The sequence below is a fragment of the Protopterus annectens genome, chromosome 8.part1 (assembly GCF_019279795.1).
Source record: "Protopterus annectens isolate FY-2018-M chromosome 8.part1, PAN1.0, whole genome shotgun sequence".
NCBI classification, from domain to species: domain Eukaryota; kingdom Metazoa; phylum Chordata; order Ceratodontiformes; family Protopteridae; genus Protopterus; species Protopterus annectens.
This window is the reverse complement of record NC_056742.1, coordinates 165,118,186-165,136,705: the sequence shown is the minus strand read 5'-3', so window position 1 is coordinate 165,136,705 and position 18,520 is coordinate 165,118,186.

Below are 18,520 nucleotides of genomic sequence, written 5' to 3'. Positions count from 1 at the left end.
GAGCTGCAGCAGTCAACTTTTTATGTAGATGGTGTTTCAGCAATTGGTGAAAGAGTTGATGCAGTGAATTTATTAGCAAAGAACAAAGTGTTTTATACAGTCCAGATTAATGGTAAAGCCACACAGCTTAAAGTAAGCACTGGTTCAAAGTGTAATGTTATATCAGCAGACACATTTGCTAAAGTGAGAACTAATGAACAACTCAATGTGGCCAGTAATGCGAAACTTGTTGCTTATGGTGGTGAAGAAATTCAAGCCAAAGGCTCAGTGATGCTTTCATGTTATTTGGCCAAGAACCATTACAGCTTGTTATTCTATGTAGTCCAAAGACCAGTACAGTCATTACTGGGTCTCAATGACAGTTTGAGAATAAATCTGCTTTCTTTTACCAAAGAAATTCATCATATAGGTGCATATCCTAGTTCTAATTTTTCTGAAGTCATTTTCTCAGAATATGCTGATGTTTTTGATGACAAGCTGGACAAGCTTCCAGTTGTGTACTCCATGAAGTTAGACCCAGAGGTCACTCCAGTAGTCAGACCAGCAAGAAGAATTCTGATAGCTATGCAAAATAAAGTCAAGGCTCAGTTGGATAAAATGGTAGCAACTCAGAAAAAAGACTCAGACAAAATCAGAATATTTAGATCTGAACAAAGCATTGAAGAGACCGCATCATCCAATGTGTACAGTCAAACAGGTCACAGCTCTAATACCAAATGCCACTGTTTTTTCTGTCTTGGGTGCAAAAAGTTAATTTTGGCAAGTGATGCTTGATCACAAATCCTCATTACTAACCACTTTTGGTACCCCATTTAGCAGATACCGATTCCTAGGGATGCAATTTGGAATAAATTCTGCAAGTGAAGTCTTCCACAGTGCAATGGAGCAAAGTTTTTGGGTAATCCTTGTGCCGTAATAGTTAGATGATTTATTTGTTTGAGGCAATGGTGAAGCAGAGCGTAACAGAAACCTAAAGATAGTTCTAGTTAGAGCATGTGAAGTAAACTTGAAGCTCAATCCTCTGAAGTGCAAATTCAGACTATCAGAAGTTACATATGTAGGTCATTTATTTACCAGTACTGGCTTAAGACCAAACCTGACCAAGCAAGCAGCTATTCTAGAGATGTCAACACCAGATAATATTCAAGCTCTACAGCATTTCCTAGGCATGGTCATCTATTTAAGCAAGTTTATACCAGACTACAGTGAGCTGACAGAACCTTTAAGAGAGATGATGTGCAAAAATGTTACATGGTCATGGTTAGAACAACACCAGAAGGTATTTGAAGACCTTAAGCAGAAAATTGCCACCCCACCTACATTAAGATACTATGATGTAAATAAATGAGTCACTCTTTCCTCTGATTCTTTAAAATGTGGTCTTGGCGCAGTTATTCTTCAAGAGGGCAGAACAGTAGCCTATGCATCTAGAACACTTACCCAAACTGAAATGCAATATGATCAAATTGAGAAAAAACTTTTGACAATAGTATTTGCATGTTCCAAGTTTCATGATTATATCTATGGTCGAGCTATTCAGATTGAAACTGACCACCAACCTCTAGTTACTATTCTAAAGAAGCCTATGCATTCAGCTCCAGTGAGATTACAAAGAATGATGCTCGAATTGCAAAACTTCAACTTCAAAATGGTCTATATGAAAGGCAAACTATTTTATCTGGCTGATACCTTATCCAGATCTCCCAGAAATACGATGGAACAGCTTGATGCAGAGAATTTTGACTTTCACATCATGACAGTGTGTAATTTCTCTACCACTAGACTTGATGAGCTGAGAGATCATACAAAGACTGATCCAATTTTGCAAAAGCTCAGTCACTGCATTAATATTGGATGGCCATCAAAGCAATCTAGTATACCACCTGAAGTGCAAACCTATTTTCCTTACCGAGATGAAATGTTGATGGAATTATTTTCAAAGGTCCTAAATTGTTGTTCCTGCTTCTTTACAACAAAAATATATATCCAGATTTTGCATCGTGGTCACCCAGGTCCCACATCCACTAAGAGAAGAGCGAGAGAACTAGTATTTTGGCCTTCATTACTGAAAGACATTGATAAAGTACTTTCTTCTTGCTCAGTATGCAATAGTACTAGATCATATTTGCAGAGAGAGCCACTTCAGCTAAGTCAAGTTCCTGAACTACTTTGGTCAACAGTAGCCACTGATATCTTCGAGTGGGACAATCAATGCTACTTAATATTGGTAGACTCTTATTCAAATTGGTTTGAAATTGACTTACTACCTAATCTAACATCCACTACTGTTATTACTAAGTTGAAACGTCATTTCTCAGTCCATGGTAGTCTACACAAACTTGTTTTTGACAATGGTGCTCAGTTTACTAATTAGTTATTTCAGAAATTTGCAAGAGAATAGGACTTTGTACATTACTAGCAGTCCTGAATATCCACAGTCAAATGGGCTAGATGAACGTGCAGTGCAGAGTGCAAAGCAATTACTTGAAAGGACAAAGCATGACAGTACAGATGTCTTTTTGAATTTACTTAATCTCAGAAACATACCCCGTGATGATATACTTGGCTCATCTGCTCAAAGACTTCTATCTAGGCAAACCAGAACAACGCTACCTAATAGTTCCAGTTTGTTGAGATTTAAAGCTAAGAACAAAAGAACCATCAAGGCTCAATTATTCAAGAAGAATTCTGTCCAGTTATGATAAATCAAGCAGATTTCTTCATCTGTTAAGGGAAAGAGAGACACTGACTATACAAACAGCAAAAGGTTTTGACTGGATTGGTCAAGTTGCAGGTATATGTACTGAGCCGAGATCCCACCTTATAGAATCTGAGGGTGTGGAGAACAGAAGAATTCGCAGACATCTTCTTCCTGTACCAGAATCAGCATCTAGGCATTATCCCTCTGATGCAGACTCAAGATCTCAGAGTAAACCAAACGTTCTTCCTACCCCAGAGTTTGTTTCGGCCTCTACTTCCATTCCTGAGGATGTTCCAAATACTCTCAAGGTTGAACATTCTGTAGAGACAGTCCCAGTCGCTAAACCTACTTCCCAATTTTATGCTACACAACATGGTCAAGTTTCCAGGCCCAGTGTGAAATATACAGCAATATGGACATAACTGTATATATAATAAAATAACTTAAAACACCCTGACCACGAGAAAATGAGATGAAAGCGCTAAAACACTAGTTCATCCTATGTGTTTTATTTTTTTGTTTTATAGTTCGAGGTTCTTTTCTCATGGTCAGGGTGTTTTAAGTTATTTTATTATAGCTTATCTTCTTAGTCTCGCAAGAGTTGTCGGTTATTTAATAAATAACTGTATATATGTATCTAGTCTTATATAATTGCATGACAAAGGACTACTTGTATTATATGCATGTCAAATAGATTCATAATGCTGCATGATCTATTTCTCAAAGAGGGAGGATATCAAGGACTGAAAGTGCACGTATAAATACAGGGCATGTGCTATTCCCAGTGCCATTATGAGAGTGCAGCCAGAGAGCAAGCATGTATGATTGCAGTAGTTAGTTTGTATATAAGTTACTTAAGTTAAAGTCAGTAAACTTCTATCGTGATGTGTTTATATATAATAAAGCTGCTTGAACAGAACCCACAAAGACTCTTCTATTGTGTCCAAAGTAGGAGAGCGACACATCCCATCAGTCACCACCCTCCTAGTAGCAGGAGACATCCATCCCACCCCAGGGCCATCTATATCTCACCCTGTCCCTGCTCAATCTCCTCCCATCCCAGTTAGCCACCACCCCCACCCACACTGCTTCCCCAGCTTTGTGTATCACTACCCCCCATTCTCCCAAGAACTTATCTATCCAAGCCACCAGTGTACAAAGCCTATTGAATAAAGTTACCAACCTTCATACATGGATCTCAAACTATTCACCCCCACATACTAGCACTATCTAAAACCTGGCTCTAACCTCATATCCCTAACAAAGATATTCTTCCCCTTGGTTACAACATCTACTGACTAGATAGAACCACAAAAAAAGGTGGAGGTGTGGCTATTCTATACTCTGACCACCTGACACTCACTCCCCTACCTGTTACTATACCTGACTTCCACTCTGCTGAAATTCTAATTCTAAATTGCCACCTAAAAAAATCACAAAAAGCTCGCTATCACCTCATTATATATCCCACCTGATAAGAACATCCCTATCATTGAAAACATTATTTCCTGGGTATCTCATACTATAGCCTATGAAACTATCCTGCTAGGAGACATAAACATTGATTGGAATACCCACAACACCAACTCCCCTGCCCATAGCATCAATTTGTTTGGCTTTACTCAGCGAATTACTACCTATACAAGACTAAATAAACACTCCAATAATAGCACAGCACTCGACTGGATCCTAACTAGCGAACCCCATTTCTGCCACAACCCTAGGACACTGCCTGATGCCCTGAGTGACCACCTTCCCATCAGTATACAAAGTTATACTCCCCAGCAAAACAAATCCCATCTGTACAAATTCTGACATAAACTCAGTGACTTTAATCCCACTGTCCTCAATGACAGACTCTCTTCCATTAATTGGTCTATCCTACACACGCTTCCTCTCAGTGATGCTGTGCTTGAATTCAATCACATCTTTCTTGGCATAGTTGACTCACTAGCAGCCTCTTGCAAAATAAGAATAAAATCAAACTATGCCCCATGGCTCAGTAAAGATACTTGTAATCTAATGCACAAAAGAGACTCCACCTGGAAAACATGGCAAAAAAACAAATCCCCCACTTACCTCCAAACATTCCAAGAACTAAGAAAGTGCACAAAAAAATGGATCTAGGACTGATGCTCGATGGTGCTTTTCACCAAAGGCTTAATGGCCAGGCATATTTACGTGAAAGTGCTTTTAACCAATAAAGCACTTTCACATATCTATGCTTGCAGCCAGAGGGAGTCATGGGGGAATGACTGTTGTGGAGATCGTACTACAGTGCGGGAAATGTTTCCTTTTCCCCATTGTAGTGTGATCTCAGAGCGAGAATATTAAAGTAGGCAGGTGTGGGGGGCACAGCACCCCACATGGGGGGTGCAGGGGGCATAGCCCCCCCTGTATAAACACCTTTTTGTTGTTTTACCTTTTTTTTTTGACACATTTTAACAAAAGTGCTTTTTTGGTAAAAGCACTTTCGTTAAAGTGCGTTCGGTGATTTTGGATTCGGACTGTTGAACTTTCATTCAGCATATTCCTAGATCCCAATAAAGAAGTATATAATGATAAGAAAGCATCCTACCTTAAGGCACAATCCACTCATCATTCCAACCCCAAAAACTTCTGGAGAAATATCATATCAATCCTTCACTCTGGTAAACCTCAGACTCCTAGCTCTTACCCTAATCTTACTGACCAAGACACTGCCTCTGTTCTCAACCAGTTTTTTATTGATACCATTAGCAACCTAACAAAGTCAAACCACAACCCCACTAAAAAAACACTACCTCAACAAATAAATAATGAAACCTACTTCTCTCTCACCTCTGTCCCAATCTCCTATATAAAGTCTCTCCTTCTAAAACTTAAATCTTACTCCCTCTCCACTGACAACCCACTTTCTCAAACTAGCAGCAAATGCTATTGCCTACCCAGTCTCAATGCGTATTAAGAGAGCTATTAAGGAACCTACTGTACCTAACATCTTGAAGTTTTTGATGTAATTCCCCTTCACAAAGGTGGCAACTCCAATGGCCCCTCCAACTATAGACCCATTGGTATAGTTTTCCCACTATCTAAATTTTTTGAAAAATGCTTACTTAACCAGTTACTGAAATTCTTCATCCACAATAACCTCCTGACTCCTACTCAACATGGTTTTAGACCATACTACAGTACCTATACAGCCCTCCTATCCTTTACTCACACTATTGAAGCTAGAGATAACAGCAAACTGGTCACATGCCTGTTCTTAGACCTTTCAAAAGCATTTGATACAGTATCACACCCCAAACTATTAAACAAACTGGCTAGTTTAATTCTTTCCATTTCAACTCTCACTTTCTTCTTCAGCTATCTCTCAGGCAGACTGCAGTCTGTCAAATGGCAATCTTCCTGTTCTAAGTTCCTACCTATACATACTGGCATACCAGAAGGCTCCATCTTGGGACCCCTTCTTTTTACATTTTTACCAATGACCTCCATTGTTCCACTACCCTCTCTACCCTCATGCAATACACAGATGACTCTATTCTGATCACATGCTCAAACTCTATCTCACAACTTCAGAATCATACACAATAATCTTTCCTCTATTTTGAAAGTTGGCTAAATGAAAATCAGCTTATTTTGAATCCTAAAAAAACAAAACTGATTCTCTTTTTCCCCAAGGCCTGTAACCATCTTAAGGTCTCTTCTCCATTTCTTCCATAAATAAATACTATCAATAATGTTGAAACTCACACAAAATTAGTGGGAATGACAATTGACAACCAGCTTAAATCTGACTTACACATCCAGCAATCAATTAAGAGAACAAATCAAAAACTTGATCTCTTATATTGTAACAAAAAATTCCTGTCCTCCAATTCCAGACTCTCCCTGGTCCAAGCCTATGTACTTCCCAGTCTCCTTTATGGAGCCCCAGTTCTTACTAACCATCAATCCTCCCTGCATTCTAAGCTGGAACAAACTTACAATTAAATTGCAAAATTTGCAGCTAACTTATCCAATTTCACCCACCATTGCCTTGCTCTCAACAAGCTACACTGGATAGAATTTCCCCATCATCTCAAATTATCTTCCCTCCACATAACCCACTTTGTTCTTAATAATCACAATGCTTGCCCTCTCTTTCCAATCTTGTCAACTACTATACTCCTTCTCATCCTTTACTCGGTAGTGGCAAGCTCCTTCTTCAAACTTATAGGTCCAAAATGAATATTGGGAATCTTTTGTATAAATCCTCCATAACAAGATTTTGGAACAACCTCCCAGCCAATTTAGCATTACTCAAACTAACAGCTTCAAAAGAGAATTAAAAACTTTTCTCTAGAAAACATGGTTATACTCCTGCCAGGATCCTAGCTAATTCTTATTCTACCATCTGTCTCACCCTCCTTTAAATATGTTTGTCTGCATTTGCACTACCTAGGAAAACCTATAATCTGTATGAATGTATCATGCTTATATTATTAGAATAACTTTTGTATTATTTTTGTTTCTTTTTCTTTATCACAATGTGCAATCTCACTATGCATTTATACTGTGGAATTGTTTTTGTTTACTTTTGTGACAGCTATTACTGTAATATAAAATTTGTCACTATGCTTTGCTCTTGGAGCTTTTCTCCTTGGGTCTCCACTGAAAATAGGCCTGTGCTCAGTTGAACCAACCCATTTAACAAACTGAAATAAAGAAATAAAAGACAGATAAATACATTAATGAACACAGCATATACATGACAGCAAAAGGAATTCCTAGCTATATTTTCTAGGCCCATACCTCTCAATATGTTATAACAAGAAATCTGGACAAAGGCATAAATAATGGGGGGGGAGGGGCAAAGGCCTGAAAATAAGGACACTTTTTAAATATTGTTCTTACAAACTTAGAAAGTGGATTGAATAACAGGTTATGCATTAGCATGAATTTTCTTTTTTTTTTTTTTAAAACAATTTTATTAGACGTACAGTTAAAATACAATCAACATATAGAGAATAAACCATTTTCAATTATATGAAAAATAATCATGTACAAAATTAAACATTTTAACTATATACAAAATAGTTCACCATAACTGTTAAATATCAACTGAAATAGATTCTATATATACAATTTTAATGTAAAAATACACTATTTTTGTAATAGTTCATAAACTTTGTTCCAACTACTATATGTAGCAGTATTCCTAGAACATCTGTTTTTGATGGTCAGTTTTTCCAAACAACAAATTTCATTAAGTAATTTTTTTAATTCTTGTAATGACAGAGAGGACTGTGATTTCCAATTCCTCGTAATTATTTTTCTGGCTATAGATAATATTGACCAAACCAAAGGGTAGTTGGAGGTTTTTATACAGTCTGGTACTGGAGTATTAAATAATATCAGAGATTTAGATAAGGCAAAGTTATATGTAAATGTTGCCTGCATAAAATTATTTATGTCTTCCCAATTTTTTTTTAATTCAGTACAGTCAAAAAACATATGAGACCAATCAGCATTCATTTGCTTATTACATCTCCAGCAATTTACATCTTTTTTTTCAATTTTACTCATTATTAGAGGAGTAATAAAAGATCTATTCAAATATTTTCAAAGTAAATATTTTCTATTTGAGAGAAGACATAGCTAAACTTAATGATTTTAATATATTAGTTGTATCTTTATTTGTAGGAAGTTGTCCGTTAATGGAATAAAAGATATTCCAATAGCTATCAGGAATAACATCTATGTCAGACTTTATAGCCTTATATATATATATGTGATAATTTGTTAGTTTTTGGTGAGATACTTTGCATTGATAGAATTATATATTGTATTAAATGGTGTATTACTTTCTTAGTTGTTGATGTCATTAATTCCATATTACTTAGAATAAACTTCATTCTTGCAAATCTAGCCAAAAAAGTGAATCAAGTTGAAATTCAGTATTGAGAGAATCAGTTGGTTTCAGTTCATTGTTATAAATCATTTGGTACCAAAAAGTTAAAATTTTCTGTTGGAAAGTTAAATTTTTTATAGAATTAGAAGTAAAAAGAATTCTTTGTGTGAAGGCTATGGGAAAAAGAAGAAATAAAATAGAAGTCCAACACCCAAAGTGTTAGCTAATACACTCCTGTTATTATAGAAGAAATGCCATTTTTCGTGTTTTGAGACTTTGGATTTGTATATGGTCTGAAGAGACGAGTCATTCATTTATTTGAACAACTTATTTCGTTTTTCATCATTTGGTCTGAAAAGACTTATATCTGAAAAGATTCACATCTGTTTTCATTTATGCCTGCTTGACGCCCGTTCTGAGCATCCAGTTTAATATTTTTATGACTTTTCCTTTCATTGACCTTTTGCTCAGAATTGTGTTTTCTTTTGTGGTAACTTTCGTTATTTGGGTTAGATTTTCATAACAGTTGCTGATTGCTAACTATAATAAAAGTCAATAAGAATTTAATAATAAGAATGAGTGTGATGTGAGAAGGCAGACTTTGGAGAAAAACATGTAAGATTCATAATTACTGTTAGATGCTCCCTTATATTACATGCCATGAAAACAGCAAGCAAAAATATATTAACCTGACCATTATTTCTTTTACACTTATCAGTCAGACATCCAAATGGTAAAGAGTCAAAATGTAAAAATTCTTAGGGTGAGAAGCAAGGAGGTGGACAGTAAAAACTAAAAAGAATTAATTACTATTAAATGATCACTGAACAGCTTGCATGAACAACCAGCCTGAGTATATTAGAACAGCATGTTGAAATATGCTAGTTTGAATTATGATGAAAATAAAATAACATTCAAACATATTACATACAGATATTATTATTTCATTGTGTAGAGATGCATGTGAAAACATGGAGCAGTAACATAACTTCTAAAAATCATCACTGCTATAATTTGTTGGAGCAACATGTATATCTGAGAACATGAGATGAAAATGCAATACAGTAACCAGTTTCTCTCTAAGTTCTATTAGACCTAAACATTACAAGTGTATGCAAAATGACTGTCTCTGGATGAATAATAAGACTGTGTGTGAGTGCAAAAAGCAGATATATAATTGCTATTGAAATATCATAGATATAGCTTGATGGCAAGCAGTATATGTGTTGACAAGCATTTTCTGAAGGATGTCAGGTCTGAAAAGCAAGTAACTGTATTTATTTAGTGACTCAAGTCCTTAGTGATCCTTTAGAAAATTAGAAGCTCCATAAGGGATAGATCAAACATGAGGCAAAATTTCGAGTTTCTGCAAAAATCTAAACAGTTGAGTGATGTGTGTGTAAATCAGCAAATAATTTTATGTATTCAGGGTATGAGTAAATTGATTTGCTTTTACTGGGATTCATTTTACACTTACTGCAGTGGTGGTGCTGCGGTAGCGTTGTCGCCTCACAATAAGACATTGTCCTGTTCGATTCTCACCTAGAGCGTCTTCTGTGTGGAGACATGCATGAATGGGCATACCTTCAGTGAAGGTTGTGCGTCAGAGCTGGCAACTCAGCACGTAAAAATCTACTGCCAATCATTAGCAGACCGGAGTTCCGCTGTGGCGACCCCTAACCGGGAAAAGCTGAAAGACACAACATCTCCAGCATATATTTTTAAGTATTGTTTAATTTGTGTATTAAAATATTTATATTATAGATATAGTAAATGCAGACTTTATTGGCTTTGTTTTACAATACTACCCCACCAGATGTACAGTAGCAAGGATTGTCTAACGCCCTGTACATAATGTTTTGCTTTCTACACGTGTGAATAAATATAAATAAATCTGCTTCCTCCTCATGTATATTTATTCTGGTTTGCTGGTTATAAAATTAATAGTAATTTTTAAGTGGTATGTTCATTCTAGTAATATGTAATTATTACTTCTTTAGCTGTGTGAAATAGTGTAATATATCTCTGTATAATTAGTATTGATTTTTAGGAAGAAATCGTGCATCTAGCACATAACAAACTGGCACCAAAATAACAGGAAAAGTGTGGATTCAAGACCCTATAGAAGTTGCACATCTGGACTGCAATTCTTAGGATACATCAGTAGCATGATATGCGCTGGTGTAGCAAAGTACATATTATCTTTAAATTCAATGCTCTCCATATCAAATGAATTACTACATAAATAAATAAGTACATACCAATGCTAACAAATAATGGACTGACACATCTGAAGGACAGCAAAAATATAAATAAGCAACTATAGAAGTTGTACAATTAGACTGTGTTTGTTAGGGTATTTCAATAATGTGACTTGCACTAGTACTGCAGACTACCTTACAGCAAAGCTGTTGCCCATAAAATGAGGTGATCTGAGTTAAACTTGACTTTACAGTGGGTGTAAAATGGTTACCTCAGAGTTTGGATGACAGACTTTATTTATAGACTAGTGGCAATTGCATGTTCACTGTTAAGTGATTATTAGTATGGCTTGACAGGAGTAAAGCAAATATGTGACAGCATCATGATAAAATATATTAACGTGGTCTTTTCTTCTTTTTATTTATCATTTTTATTGCATCTAGATTTTTATCAAATATAAACAGAACATATCCATTATTAAATGATCTAAACCCTGTTCTCTTTAATTACAGTTACACCCTGAGTGTGAAAAGTAAACATCTTAACCATTACACCAACCACTCAAGCAGCTTGAATATAGTGCATGTGTGTAGGTGGATTTTATGTGTACAAATGTCAGACGTTAATTGTGGACAATCATGTAGCAACTTCATAGTCATAGATAACATAAGAAAAGACCGTATTTTGCTGGAAGGGTATGTTTATGAAATGAGGTGGAAGCTGTACTTGCTGTGTTTCATAACAAAAGTTAAGAATTTACTAGACATCCTTTTATAGAATTCTATATGTCAGCCTAACATGTAACAATAAACAAAACTCTCTTCATAAATGGTATTTTCACATTAGTTTTCACATTGGTTGCATGTTATTGTCAATAAAAGTTTCAGCTTTTTAACTGATTACATGATTACAAGATACCATTTCAAGATTCCAAGTCTACGTAGATTTTGAAAGCCAGCATCAAATGTCATATGCAAATGCTGCTAGATGAGTCATGACTGCTTCTCGCACACTAGGACTGTGGTTGCTCTGAAGGACTTCTTGAGCTTATTTTAAATGAAATGTTTAGTTCACTCTGGCGGGAAACCAACGGTATGTTTTAACACAGTTTCTTCTTTTGAAAAGCTTGTTCAGCTCGAGACTTGGCCAGAGCTTCACAGCTATAATTACGGAGACTCTTGCAAAGTAGATAATCCATTTATACATAAAACCCATTTCACAAACAAAACCACTCAAAATCCAGTCAAGACACCATCTCCACAACCACAGCAATCAAACACACATCATTACAGCAATAAATCCCACAACTTTGCACTAACAACCCCTCACCAACTCATTCACTTTACCACTAACTAGTTAGAGTCCCACATCAATGGAAATTCACTTTGGTAAGCGCAAACACATCCCAGAAACAAACATTTTTATTGTTATAAGAAGATTAAAACAAAACCCTACACATCCGCTTCTCACTCAAGCCTCACCCATTTTACTGTATTAGGTTTAATAGTAATTCAACAAGCCAGCACACAGGCAAAACAAGCTGTAATCTATCGTTATATACAGATCAGTGCTCTGAGAACATCAGAAAGAGGGAAACAAAGTGTCTTAATGCAATATCTACAAAATGGCAAAAGAAAATCATCCAGCACAAATCACTACAATACATCCATTTATAACCTTATCAGTGTCAAGAATTCACAACTGTTGCTTTTTTAGGATTAAAACAATCATTAAGCAGTACCCAATTATTCCAGGTAAGCTATTTATAACCCAATAAAAGATAATCTGAACAGGCTATATTTATAACTAATCCACCACTCAAGAACATAGCAGCAAGACATCTAAAGACTGATGCAAATGATACATTGAAATATTCAAATAACAATAAATAAATAAAAAGCACAACCAACCAAGCATTTTAAAATAAACCCAAGAACAGAGACATATTTTTATACAAACTGCAACCAACATTTAATCATATTTCTGATATAAGAAAGTGGCTTAACTATCAATATAATAATTAAATAATACAGCTCACCTGGATATCCGGTTTCCTTTCCTCAATTTATAGGGTCATTGTAACTGAAAGCTTTTAGATTCAATTAAGGTTTTTACTGCTGATTCATTGTTTTGATGTCAAGGGGCTTTTGAAAGGTAACATATTTTTTTATCTGTTACTGTTAGATAATGTTATGTAAGTCATTTTTTGAGCTTCTTTTTAGGATCAAAAGTTTTCCAAGAGTTGTTTTCTGCAGGTCTTTTAAGCCTAGTTTTTGTCCATTCCATGTCTTTAATTTTTTCTATTATTTTGTTATTTTTAATGAATGAGTTGGCAGAGTCTAAATCTTCAAATATTTTATGTCCACTTTGATGGAAGATTTTTAGTTTGGCTGGGAATAGTAGATGTGTTTTTATTTGATTTTTCTTCAGTTCTTTAAGTAAAGGCAAAACAATCTTTCTTTTAGAAATCACAGCTGGAGAATAATCATTATCAAATCTAATGACTTTGTCTTTTATTTTGATTGGTGGTTTTGCCCATGATGTTTTCGAACCATCTCTTTATCATGTGAAGAAAGAAATTTCACAATGACAGATTTAATAAAATTAGATTTATTATTTTTAGCTGTTACCAAGGATCTATGCACCCTTTCGATACCATATGAAAAAGCCTCTAGAAGTTCCAAAATTTCAGGTTTCCAAGAAGAGAGAAAGTTCACCAGATCAGTCCCTTCTATGTTGTTAGGTAAGCCAAATATTTTTACGTTGTTTCTTCGTGATCTATTTTCAAGATCATCCACTTTTGATTGAAGAAGGGCGTTCTGTTTTAATAGAAATTCAATGTTATGTTCATTTTCTTGTGTTCTGCTGTCTATGTCATTCAATGCTGTTTTTATTCTGGATATCTGCTTTTTCTGTTGCGTAAGGTCATCATGTATAAGATCCATTTGTTGTGTACACTTCTCCTTAAAGTTGTCTATTTTCATATCCATTTTATCTAGTTTTGTTGAAAGTTCTTGTAAGTTAGTTATTAAGGGTTGAAGTTCTTTTTTAAAAGTAGATTCTTGATATGAAGATTTATTGAAGCTCATGTTGTTCTGCTGCTTAAGATTTTTTGTAAGTTTTGACAGGGAAATTTAATATTTATAAAAAAATTGTTATATTATCTTAACATATTGTTAAAAAAATTAGTTTAAGACAAAAAAATCCAATATTAGGATAAATATGATTTACAATTCCTGTCAATAAAACGTCTGAAACACAGAGCTGATAGAAAATGCTGCTACACTGTGGACATCTTGGGCACGCCCCTAGCATGAATTTTCTGAAGGATATGAAGTCGCAAAATCAAATGTGTGCCATTATGTTCTGACTTCAGTCCTCAATGATTTGCCAGTGATTTTCAAGAAAAGCACAATTTTATGAGAAACAGACCATAAATATGAGGCAAAAATCTGGATATTCTGTGAAAACTGGTACAGTTGAGAGGTATGTCTAAGCCTATAGTACAGTGACTCAGCAAAAGCAGAGTACTTCACGTAACATTGATGTTGCCTTTCTCAAATCTCCTCTACTCGCAGGAGAAGTAGGAATAGTTGGCACCACTCCAGATCACTATATTTATGCTAGAACTGCTTTCCAAAGTGGGTGATGGCAGTGACATCACTTATCATCCTGGCAAGCAAGGGACTGGCCTCCACTTTGTATAAGGACCTTCATAATTCTTCCCAGAAGACCAAGAGTGCAGCAGATGTCGAAAGATTTTACACTTCCTGCTGTACCATGCAGGAACCTTACATGAGTCATATACAGCTGAGGCTATATACTGCCATCAGATCAATTCCAAGAATGAAAATCAATGCCATGCTGCATAGCCATATGTCATAGAGACCACCTCACGTTAATCAGAAAAGAAAACAGTAGCGCTATACTCATCACCTGTAGTGCAGAGAAGGCTGTCATTAGCAATCCCAGAATTCACAGGCATGTATACATTATGTTACCTGCAGCTCTTGCACAGCTAAGGTGGATAGCTGGATAGGGTGATAACCCCAGTTATTAGAGCAATAAGATCTGGCTCCCCATGCATATACACCTGTTTGGTTATCTGACCCCCAGTCTATAAAGAAACAGGACCAAAGCACATAGACTTCTTGACATAATTCAGAAACAATTGTGCTAAATCATCACTTTAGCATAACAGATGTGCTACAAGCCCAGTTTAGCACAACAAAAATGTGGTCACCATTTTGCAGGAGACTGTATTACACCGAGCCCACCAGGGTATCTGAGTATGGTGAATTTCAGAGGATACTGTAGTAAATGGAAAATGACAGCAGACAGAATGCATGGTAATGAACAGCAGCATTGCCGTCACTGCTCATGGAGACATTGCTGCCACAGTCACTGTCATGCATTTGCGCTGTATATGTGATAACACTGCATTAACCATAACAGGGGTCTGACAGGTATGGTTGAGTTCAGACTGACAAAACATATGGGCCAGTACGTTGGTATAGAAGCCTTGACTATGGCCAAGGAGATCAAACTGTGTGAAGCACTGCTAGGCATGCCCATCCTGGAGTAGAGAATATGCACTCAGACAGTTTATCCATACAGAGGCAGGAGACATACAGGGTTCATTGTCTTTAGAACAGTAGGAGCACTGGCTGAGTTTGTGTGGAGGTAGGATGACATGCCAACATACCCCATTGCATATCTCACCCTGGTTGTTGCTTATGGATGGAAAAGAAGTGGAAACTAAGGCCTGAAGAACATGTTCCTATGCAGCATCCAAACATGTTTTAGAGTTAGTCTAGGGGAGGAAGGTGAGCCTAGCAGACCTGATGAGTCGAGTTTTTAGGGGTAGCAGATCGTTAATTGCAAGGAGTCAAAAAGTGAGAGAAAAATGGCAGGGTACAGGTAATGGCAGACTGCTGTCCTGAAGTGGTGGTGTTAATAGACCCTGGGTACATGGATCAGACAATAAAGGCTGCAGTTCTGTGTGTCAGTTCTGTGTGTGTGTGTGTGTGTGTGTGTGTGTGTGTGTGTGTGTGTGTGTGTGTGTGTGTGTGTGTGTGTGTATGTGTGTGTGTGTGCTTTCAGGGTACAGGGAACAAGCAAGACAGGTTGCAGTCCTTTAGAGAAGGGTCTACAATCACTCAAAGCACAAAAACAGGCAGGCGTAGTAGCACTTCTGCTGTGCTAGTGTCTATACATTGTTCCATATGCAACAAACAAACAAACAGCATGTCAGGCTACTGGAGATGCTGGACCCCCACGATACTGGACAGATACTATTCTATTGGCACAAGTGCAAGAGACACCATATGTGGCTGGCATGCATGCACCTGCCATAATAAGGCACACTGTTAGAACGGTTACCTAATAGCAGAGAGGTTTGTTTGGAACAGTGTGTAGGCAGATGCCAGCAGACATAAATGATTCTTCAACCTATACTGATTTCTGTGTACCCAGATGTACCTGACTTATCTTGAGATCAAAAGAATAGCAGTACCTGAAGAAGTTCACCACAAAGGAGACCAAGGAATTAATGCAGACATTATGCATAAATAGCAGGTTGTAACCTGGAATGGGATCCAGTGAGCAAGGCCTTCCTAAACAAGTTGTGTCAGGCAGTGTATTCCATTCCAGGAGGGTTACAATAGGCGACTTGAAGATATGTCACATGGTCACTGATGTGACCCTAGATACAAAGAACAAAGCACATGGCTCAGGAAACAACCATGGATAGATTAACCACTGGGGTGTATTGTCAGCTCAGTGACAGCTCATGGACACTAAGGATTTCCTGGTGTTTCTCAGTGGTGAACATTGAGATAACCATTATATGTGGTGGTGGATTTTATGGAGGAGGTTTACTGATGATCACTGCCACTCTCAATTGGGGATGCTGAAGAGGAGTACTGGCACATCCCATTCCAGTTGGGCATCATGCAGAAATATGTGGGTTACAAAGATACTCCCCTCATCCAAAATAAATATGGCTGCATCACAAGGTATGGCTGCCCAAGTGCCTGTAGCAATGCAGCTGTGGGCAGAGGGACATGCTAGTCCTATAGGGCATTGCATAGCATCTTAACATTGATTACTCAGACATACACATCTACATTTCTGACACACACATGCCAAAGTTGATCAGTTTATTGTATGGTCAATGCAAAAGATGTTCAACTATTGCAGAAACTGCAAGAGATTCCCTATAATATGAAGAATACCACAGCATAATGGATCCTGGAGCAGACACACCTATTACAGACAGTGGAAGCCCATTAGTCACCAATTAGTTCATCCGTGCAGCTGTTGGGAACAAGCCACCATGGTCTTGCTATGGGAGTGTTACACACTGCAGGAGTATGTAGCAGGTTAATGCAGATGGCATGCAGCATTCCTGAGCTGGAAACCCTATCAGCACCGTCCACAGCTGCCTTGTCTTCTGGCTAGAGACACTAATTTGGATATGGCCGATACTCATCTGGCTCCACTGTGTCCTACAGCTCTGGCTGCAGATGGTTACGTGGATGTGAATGATGTTTATTCTACTCCACTGTAGGCACATCAAGCTAGGGAACCCACACAGGGTCCTATAGTTCAATGGCAGAGCAACACTTTCCCATGACCAGAGGTGGAGTAACGGACACCGCCACTTTGCCAGAACATCACAGCAGGGGCCATGGTGGCATTGCTTCATGCAAACACAAATTAAATCCCCTCTCTCTTGGAGCAGCTACCACAACACCTGTACTGCATGGTCATGTGACACATCTAGCAAGCCTTCTAACACTGAAGCTTCACCCCTTCATGGAGGAGTTGATCACTGATACCTCACAAGCTTATAGCCATACCTGTTGTTATCACAGGCACTACTCATGACTCTTTCACCTATGCTAGCATTACTGTCTCCCCACACTGCACCTCTGCATCTGTGCAAATGGTCAGGACTGTGGGCTGCTGTTGTCCACCCCTCTAGCTAGTGTGGGCAGAGTAATGTCTGAGGCACAGTATGGGCAGTCAATGTACTGTAATGAATAGCCCAGATGTGTAAAAGTATGCATCACTTTTGTTCTCTGTTTCTCTTGTTTCAGGCTATAGCTGTAGACCAGGCACCACCTCCATGAATGTATTGATTATGCCTCTGTCTCACATGAGAGCCCACTACAGCTGGTTCCTCAGAAAATTCAAGACTTAAAAACAAGATGTGAGCACACCAACAAAGCTGAAAAAAGCCAAAAGACATCCTAAAACACTTCTTTATTACAAAAGGATGAGCACTTTCGCGGGGTTACCGCTTCATCAGAACCATATAAAAAGCAACTCAAAGTAAAATGCTTATACAGGTTAAAATCACATATAATTAAAAAATCAAGTTCACCTTCTACTAATTAAAGCTGGCTTTAAAGGAATACTAGCATTGATCCCTGGAACGTTGTGTGCCTGCAGGGCTATAATCCATTTCGCTTCCAAATTCTCCAAGTAATTATTCACATCACCTCTTCTCATACCAGGTTTAACCAGTTGTAAAACTCTAAAATATAAGACATTATGCCCTGTTCTAGCCATATGTACTGCCAATGCATTTGTTAGGACTTTGTTTCTGATATTCCCAGCATGTTCCAAAATCCTTTCTTTAAACATACACATCGTCTTGCCCACATAAAAACTTTGGCACTCTGTGCGGGTTGCTAAATAGACCAGACAATTACTATTGCATGTGGCAGGCA